Source organism: Mesoplodon mirus, assembly GCF_964341445.2.
Source record: "Mesoplodon mirus genome assembly, chromosome: 18".
In the NCBI taxonomy this organism is placed as follows: Eukaryota; Metazoa; Chordata; class Mammalia; order Artiodactyla; family Ziphiidae; genus Mesoplodon; species Mesoplodon mirus.
In genome coordinates, this window is record NC_138994.1 from 62,383,762 (window position 1) to 62,391,960 (window position 8,199).

The 8,199-nt window shown below is 50.7% G+C and overlaps 1 protein-coding gene across 1 annotated transcript in view; it reads right to left on the minus strand.

Annotated features, from left to right (window-relative positions):
- The window catches only part of YPEL2 (yippee like 2), a 63,565-nt gene extending 59,232 nt beyond the window's left edge, over positions 1–4,333 (minus strand). Inside the window, exon 1 of the mRNA XM_082604564.1 lies at positions 4,140–4,333. The gene's annotated coding sequence lies outside the window, so the exon portion shown is untranslated. The remainder of the gene's footprint in view (positions 1–4,139) is intronic.
- Between the last annotated feature and the right edge of the window lie 3,866 nt (positions 4,334–8,199).

Here is an 8,199-nt window from a genome sequence, read left to right on the forward strand (position 1 = left end):
GAAAAGAGAGAGAAAACTTCTTTTCCTCCTCTTCTCTTGGAAATAAAGTATTATTTCTTACTCTTAAAAGACTCTAAACCTTGGCCCTCTTGGTCATTCATTCATTCCACCAACAATTAGATATTTATCCTGTGCTACTCCCTGCTAGGCACTGTCAGCAGTGAGCAAGACAGAGGTGCTTCCAATCCAGCCATCAAGTAGACAACGCATTTCCAGATGGTATTAAAGTGCTTTGAAAAAAAAAAATTAAGGGGATTAAGAAGGGCTGAGGGGCAGGGGTGGAGGACTGTTCTAGATAACAGGTTAGGGAGGGGCTCTCTGAGACCCAAGTGTAGGAGGCCAATCATGCAAAGATTTGGAGACCAGTGACTACCAGTAGAAAGGCCCAAGGACAAAAACAAACCTTAGTGTTTTAGAAATCTCAGGAAGGCTAGTGCAGTTGGAGGTGGACTGAAGCAGAATGGACCAGGTGAGGGCCGGTAGGAGCTGTGGGGGGAGAAGTTGGGATGGGACGGGGGAGAGGTCTGCAGTGCCTACAGGGAAAAGGGGTGGGTTATTTCTGAAGGGCAATGTGAAAGTTGTAAACATGGGAGTGGCATAATCCTATTTACCTTATAAACCTCCAGGGCTGTATTCATAGCTCCCAGGGAAATTCAGGTAGGTGCAGTATCACCTTTTGTTAGGGATAATGTCACTATTCTTAACAGAATCCCTTTAGCCTGTAGGCCCTGGCTTTCCATCATTGGATGCTAAAATTCAAAAAGACACTTCCTTTTCCAGAGCTTTATACCCCCTCATCATGCTAAGGGAATGCAACTGTCAGAGCAACTAGTGGTTTGGTTGACAGACCCTAGGGAAATGCCAAGATAATTTACCAAGAAAACTGATCCAGACCTCAATTTGAATCCCACCTGCTTTTCCTATCCTAGGATATGCCATCCTTTTGTTGTTTCCTTTTTCTCCACAGGCTCAAAACTAAACGTTAATGTGAGCTGCTTGACCAAACTGAACATGATTAAAGTTAATTTCAACAATCCTACAGTTAGTGTTCCCATATAAGGCATACCCTTGGCAGAAGGACCACAGTTGCATTTGAATTTGGATAATTTAGAGTTCTTTTTGAAGCTAAATTGCAGCTTTGATAAATTCAAGGACATTTCTTTTACCAACATGTTTGGACACAATACCTAAGAGGGAAACATACAACATGTGGAAGCATCAGGTGTGTGTATGTTTATGCTTGAAAGTAGAGACACGGGTCACAGCATCAGAAACCGGAACACTAACAAGATCCACCTGCGTACAGGAGCGGAGCTGTTACACGGGGAAGCACCAGGGCTGAGGCAGGCGAGGAGGTGGGGAGACCTGCGCCTCTTCTTGTTAACTGGTGACAGACAAGCCCCCGGCTCCCCTCCCCACGCCTAACAAAAAGAAAATCACCAGTCTGCCCTCCCCCTAGACTACACAGCCTGGAATACCCAGGTATTAAAATCAACCTTTTCTGCTGCCCAAACTGTTAACGTCCCAGGCACAATGACTCTGTCATTGACTCAAAACCATTCAAATCATTAAAATAGTGAAAATTCACATAAATCTGTGAATAATACAGCAGGCTCAACAGCACGACTCATGACCCCAACCCCACACACCTAGAAACATCCAGTGGTACAGAACCACGAACAGCAGCGCTCAAGTGGGCTGGAGCGGAGTGATGTGGGGAGGGAAGCGGGGCTGGGCTATCTCTTGGAGCCAATGCCTCATGACAGCGGAAATCAAACAACACTATACCCTTAGACTAGCCTGGGCTAGTGTGACAGATGAGGGATCCTGGGTTTGCATAGAGTATGGCTCACATATCTGACTAAGGCTTTGCATTCTTCATATCTAAGTTAATGCCTTTCACTGTTCATTGCCCCCAACTCCCACTAGTTCAGGGTTTCTTATCAACCACCTGTCTCACAACCTCATGGCCCATTTATTAAAAATGTGCCCCACTGAGAATAAACATCTCCAGACTGGACTTACATACTGCATTTTTAAACACTACCTGGGTCATCTTTATGCACATTTAAGTTTGAGGACCTCTGTTCTACAGCAATGTTTCTTAAACTGTGGGCCGTGACCCGTTTGGTCAAGAAACCAAATTAATGAGTCATGACCAGCAGTTGATTTTTTTTTAAGTAAGTAGGAAAAAATTATAAATAGAACACACTGCAGGTAGTCAGGGCAATTATTGTTTCTGGGAACTTATGCGCTTGTGGACCTCTGTGCAGGGATGTAAAATGTATTCCTCACTGTGGATCCCACTCAGAGTTTGAAAACCACTATCCTAGAGGGAAAAAGGAAAACGATATTCTTGCACATGAGTTTTCATTTTTCACCCCTAATTCCAAGCTTCTGGAGTTTAGTTCAAGCACAAGATATCAAGACAGAAAGGCTGTTATCAAATCCTAAATTGATAAGGCAAAGCCAAACTGAGGAGGGGGATAAGCCCACGGCCAACACTCTGCTCCTGCCTGAGACCCTTATCATGGACCTGGGGATAAGGAAAGGTGCCAAAGAGAAATTTGCACAACTCTCCTCAGGCTGGACCTGTTCCTTGGTGAAGAACCTGTAGCCACTCATTATCACAGTTTAGAGGAATTAAAATGTTCCCCATGGGGGGGAGTGGGGGGGTCAGAGGAGGCTCAGTCTCAGTATAAGGGATAGACAAGTCAGGTTCAACCCATCTTTGCAGTCCTGTGGCAGTGACTAGGTCAAGGCAAAGTCAGGAAAGGGTGAATGGTCAAGTCTCACCCCAGAACCAGCGACATGAGTTGCCTTGGACAAGTCGCATAACCTCTCAGTCCCCTAGGTTCCATGCATGGCTAATGTTCTGGGAGCAAGTGGGGCACAGGCAATCAGAGAGCTTCCCTTGCCCAAGGCTCTAGGACAGGGAGTCCCATCTTGCACATCTTGCCGGAACAGAAGAGAGGAACATGGGAGGAAGCGCAAGGGGAAAAAGATGGTAGCTAGCTGTGTTGTTAGCTTTCAGACTCACCAGAAGCAAGGACGTACTGACAAGAGCCTCAGGACCCGAGGAGAGCAAACTGACAAGGAGGCCAGAGAGCAAAAAACCCAGCGAAGCCCAGGAGCGTTTTCCCGTGCCATTCACAGCCGCGGGAGTGCGGGAGGGTCAGCTACATAACAGAAAAAAACGGAGGACACTCACTCACTTGGCTTTGTAAGCTCTCGTAAGCTGAGAGTGAAGTCAGAGGTGGCAGTCTCCTGGGCTGGGTCCAAAAGAACAGGTGGTTCCCCCCACCCGCCAACGAGAGAAAAGCCACCACTTGGGTAAAGACATCCAGAGGAAGTCAGCGGCCAAGGAGGGTGAACTGGAAGCAGTGAGAGATCGGCGCTGCCCCTCAGCGCAAGTTCCCGAAAGGTACTCGCTGGAGAGGCCCCTTAATTCCGTCGGGCAGGAGTGAACTCGCGCCCACCCCTTTGGCAAGGACACTGGGGAGGCGCCGGGAAGCGGCCAGGCAGGAACTCGGCTGCGGTTACCTCGGCCCAGGGCCGGCCAAGCGCTCCTCGGAGTCTTGAGGGCAGCCAGTCCCCCAAAGGCGGGGGCACCGAGGGCGGCGCCCCCGGACCCAGTGTCTCCAGCGGACACCCAGCGACACCGGGGACAGAAAACGCCCGAAGCTCCCACCCTGCCCCCCACAGACGCCGAACCCGCGGGAACTATGCTCAGGAAGAAGCAGCAACCAGGTCTCCAGGTCACCCCCCTACCGCCCCGCCAAACCGCGCGCGCCCACCTAGCCCCGCTCTTCGCACAGGTCCCCGGCCCCCGACCCGGGAACCCGTGCCTTCTCGGCTCCCGCCGCGGGCCGCCGCCAGGGCCCCGGCAGTGTTTGTAAACAAACCGGTCACGTGGCCCCGGCGGCCCGCTCCCCGCCCCCTGTGCTCGCGGCCCCCAGGGTGACCCCCCACCGGACCCCGCCTCGGCCGCGCAGGGCAGAGGGTGCCGCGCACTCTGGGGGAGCCGGGCCGCAAGGACCACGGGACCTGCGCCCAGTGACGGGGGGTCGGGCGCCAGCGCTGACAGCGCGCCCCACGCCCACGCACGCCCGGCTCGCGCAGTGCTCACGTCTGCTTACCGGGCAGCAGGCAGCCCGGTCCGGCCAGCTCTGAGCTCGGCTCCGCGGGGGTGCGCAGCAGCAAAGGACCGCCCGGCCGGATCCCGGGCTCTGGGCGCGCTCTTAAAGCCACAGTCTCCGCCACTGCCGCCGCCGCCACTCCGCATCCCTCCGGGTCGGGGCCGGGGGCTGCCTGGTGACGGACGCGCCCCCGCGCCTATCCCCTCGGCTCAGCACATAGCAACACGCCGCGGGTTGGCTGAGCCCGGCCGCAGCCCATCCGTCTTGAGCCAATCAGCGAAGGACGGAACTCCGCCCCCTGCTTCCCCTACCTCCCACCCCCCACCTCTCGGCCCTGGCCGGGCTTGGGTGAGGGGAGTGTGGCGAGTGCCGGGCCAGGCCTTATGAGGCTCAGCCAGCAGAGCCTGGCCAAGCAGGGCAACTGGCCGGAGGAAGAGGGAGAAAGGGTGATGAGGAGGGGTAGGCTCTCGGCGCCCGGGAGGAGGCCGTCTATTTGGGTTTGGAGTTTGTCCCCGCTTCCAGGCTGGGATTTCCAGACCCCGGGGTAGGGAGAGGGGAAGCTTTATAGTGCTTCTTCTACTCTCTAAGTCCCTCCTCCCACCTTAGGTATCCCTAACTCAGAGGCTAAGTTACCTGAGGAAGCTCTCGGGAACTGGAACAGTTGAATTAAATAAGACAGTGCCAGCCCGACGGGGCCCAGCCAGGACCTACTCAGAAGCAAAGCATTTCCCCTTTTCTCTCTGCTCAAATTTGGCGAATTAAAAGTAGGAACGAGGCATTACAGGAATTGGAAGGTACCTAGCCCCCAGCTGCTGCTGATTTTCCAAGGCTTTTAAAGAGAAATGATATGCCCCTGAGAGTAGGATGGTCAGTGATCATAGGGGAGGCGCCTACGTTCTGGGTCAGTGGAGTGGTGCTTTTCAGGGAAGAGAAGGTTAAAAAAATAAGCCCAGGGCAGTCAGGAAATCTAGGGAGGCACCAGGTGGGTGGAGTGGGGCAGTCTCCCAGCAAGAAAACAGGTCAGTTTGAGAAAGAATGCTGGCAGGGATCAGGGGCAGAGAGCAACCCAGCCTTTTCAGTTGGCCACTGTTAGTTCTGCAGTTCCTCGGAGAGCGGTAGGAAATGCGATGTTTTACTGAGCTGCTGTCTGAATGTGAGATGCTTCTGGAGGTGCTGCAGACTTTAGCCCCCTTCCCCACTGGTTTGCACATAAATGGAGAATGGTACGGGGTAGATCCCCAGGTGGCTCAAACTTCACCGCAACTCCACCTGGCAGTCTTTAAAATATATTTGATTCAGGGACTTCCCAGACGGTCCAGGGGTTAAGACTGTGCTCCCAATCCAGGGGGCATGGGTTTGATCCCTGGTCGGAGATAGATAGATAGATAGACATTTGATTCAGTTAATATATTTTGCATTCAAATTGTATTCAGTTAATATACCTTGCATGGTTGGATGTGAATCCAGTCCTAATGTTAATAAAATGTTAGTAAAAACAACAAAAAAGACCTCAAAAAATCGGTATCATACCCATGTATCAGTCTCAGTGTAAGCAAGAACACCTTGTCACTGTTCACAGCTGACAAAGTTGGAAAGTTTAAAACAGATTTTTTTAAAATGACTTTCAGGTGAGAAAGAATCATGAACAAGAAACGTTTAATACTTAATCTATGAAGAGGTGGTAGATTCTTTAGTTTGATTTCTGCGCTCATCTGCCTCTTGGGCAAATTTCTTTGTCTCTCTAGGCCTTGGTTTCCACAGTTTAAAACAAAGAAAATTGAACTAGGATGAGCTCTAAAGTCCCTTACCTCTCCAAAGTCTAATCAGGGCCAGAAAGTCAAACTCGTTACAACGTTTCAGCAATATTCTCCTAGTGAGTCTTCATGTTGCCAGATCACCACTCCCCAACAGTAGATGTTACATTAGTTTAACACCCTAGGGTATTGGTATGTTATGTAACAAGATTGGTGGCTACTGTTTTCTGTTTAAATAAGAGATAATGTGAGCTCAGGAGGACAAGCCTGGTGGGGTGGTTCAAGAGGGAGAGGTGAGGACCCCTGCAGGCCTGCCGTGTGTATGCAGGGAACTGGAAGAGGCAGCGGGACTTGCAAGACCTGGAGACAATAGAACCCGGCGGCAACCAACCAAAAAAAGGAGGTAATAAGGCTGAGGGTGCCTCCTCCCAGACAAAAGAGCCAAGCACTGTGAGTTGTTAGGCCAGAAGGTAGACGTGAAACAAAGTAGTAGAAGCAACTTCTCTTCGTCTCTGAAAGCACCTCTAATGGCCCCTCAGTACACATTTACTCAGTGCCTATTCTGTGCAGAATTTCCTGCTTGGCTTGGATGGTAGTTTCCTGAAGAATCTACCAAGAGGAGAGACCCTGAGGCCTAGGGAGAGTGTGTGAGAACTGACAGATATTCATCCCATAGGGCAAAAAAAGAGGTGGAAACATATAGGGAGAGAAGTAAGTAAATTTGTTCAGATTTAGCCAGAGGGCTTTTTTTTTTCCCCCCAGCAGTAAAAGTTTGAGAAGTTCCTAGCCTCACAGACAGGTTATCAGCTTGGCTTTGTCAGTGGCCCAGGACCCTTGTCTCCTCTGTGTGTGGGCAAATTCATTCATTCCCAAAGCCTTCACAGCAGTTCTTTTCCAGCGTCCCCTGTCTCCAATCCCACATTCCTGCCGTTGCCACACTGACATCACTACTGCCGTGGAAAGGTCACTTTCATGTGCTCATCTCAACCTCTCATAGCGTTTGACCTGATTACACCCTCTTTTCCCTCACCCCCCCGACCAGTGCATTAGCAGGTCCCGTCAGCTCTACTTCAACAAAATACATTTGCTCTGAACACGTCTGTCTCTGCTGCTATCCCCCTGCTCAGAGCCACCAACGTCTCTTGCCTAGATGTTGCAACAGCCTGCCAACCCACCTCCCTGCTTCCAGTCTCTACACAGCAGCCAGATGGTAGTTCCCCAAAACAAACTCCTTACGATGGCCACAAGGCCCTACTAAGCCAACCTCTCTGGTCTTTCCCTGTCGCTCCTTTGCTCATGCCATTCCAGTCAAGCTGGCCACCTTTCTGCTCCTCAGGTACACTGGGCCTGGTCTTGTTATAGTGTTTGTATTTGCTGTTCCCTCCACCTAGAACACTGTCTCCAGAAGGCTGCCTCCTCACCACTTGGTTTTCAGGTCAAACATTTCCTCCATAGAGGCCCCCCTGATACTTACATGCCCACCAGGGTACCCTCTATTCTACCTACTCGCAACTTTTCTTTCTTTTTTCTTTTTTAATTTTATTTATTTATTTATTTTTGGCTGCCTTGGGTCTTCGTTGCTGTATGCTGGCTTTCTCTAGTTGCGGTGCGCTGGCTTCTCACTGCCGTGGCTTCTCTTGTTGCGGAGCATGGGCTCTAGGGGCACCGGAGTCAGTAGTTGTGGCTTGCAGGCTCAGTAGTTGTGGCGCACGGGCTTAGTTGGTCCGCGGCATGTGGGATCCTCCCGGACCAGGGCTCGAACCTGTGTCCCCTGCGTTGGCAGGCGGATTCTTAACCACTGCGCTACCAGGGAAGTCCCCCAACTTTGCATAACACATATCTCTTCCTGAAATTACTTTCTTCGTGTTTTTATTTGTTTTCTGTCTCACCCACCTCTGAAGTGTAAACTCCATGAGAGCGTCTGGGACTTTGTCTGTCTTGCTTCCTGTTGTATCCCCAGTGCCAGCAACAGTGTCTGGCACTCGACCAATACTTGTTGAATAAATAACTGAACAAATGAATGAATATGCGCATCACCTCCTACACCATCTCCTGCAGTTTCTTTCACTTTCCTTTATCTCTTTTCCCTCTTTGCTCTTTCCTCATTCCATCTCAAAGCCTTTTGCTTGATGACTCAATCCAAAGATCAGATCAAATGTCACTTTTCTGGAAGAGTTTCCCCTAACCTCTCTAGAAAAACTAATCTTTCTCTTCTCAATACCTTCCATAGCACTGTATTCATAACTCTATTACATCACTCAGCACTCTGCACTCCTTAGTAAGAGTTCTCAGTTATCCATTCTCTC